Raw genomic sequence first — 488 nt, 5'->3', positions numbered from 1 at the left:
ACGGCGTAGGTCCGACGCAGAAGTATAAATCAGCCTTAAGCGTCACAGTGAGACAAGGTTTAGGCACAGGATTGCTGTAGACTGAGGCCACAATTACAAACTCCACACTAGAAAAGCACATGGTTCAAACTTATTACTATTAGTCCCTTACGTATATAGTAACATACCAGAAAACATTAACCGCCATGTAAGAACAGGCATGTGCTTAATGTGCCATGAAGGATTTCTGTGCAGTGGTATATTAGCAGGTTAAATCGGAGTAATTTTCCTGTAAAAGATTTATTTTAAGTATAACAGAAGAAATGCACATTTAATTAAAAACTGCACTCAACTATTTGAATATTGAAAAGTGGTAATGTGTGAATTAGAATAAAACAAGAACCTTAGCAAGCTCAGAAATGTAACTTCCCTCTTGACGGTGAACAGAAATAAACAAAACCAGATAATGCCAAACCCAGATACTGATTACAACACAACATTCAACTTAG

The sequence above is a fragment of the Sinocyclocheilus grahami genome, unplaced genomic scaffold, assembly GCF_001515645.1.
Source record: "Sinocyclocheilus grahami isolate Dianchi unplaced genomic scaffold, SAMN03320097.WGS_v1.1 scaffold208.1, whole genome shotgun sequence".
Lineage (NCBI taxonomy): Eukaryota > Metazoa > Chordata > Actinopteri > Cypriniformes > Cyprinidae > Sinocyclocheilus > Sinocyclocheilus grahami.
Note: the sequence above shows the minus strand (reverse complement) of the source record.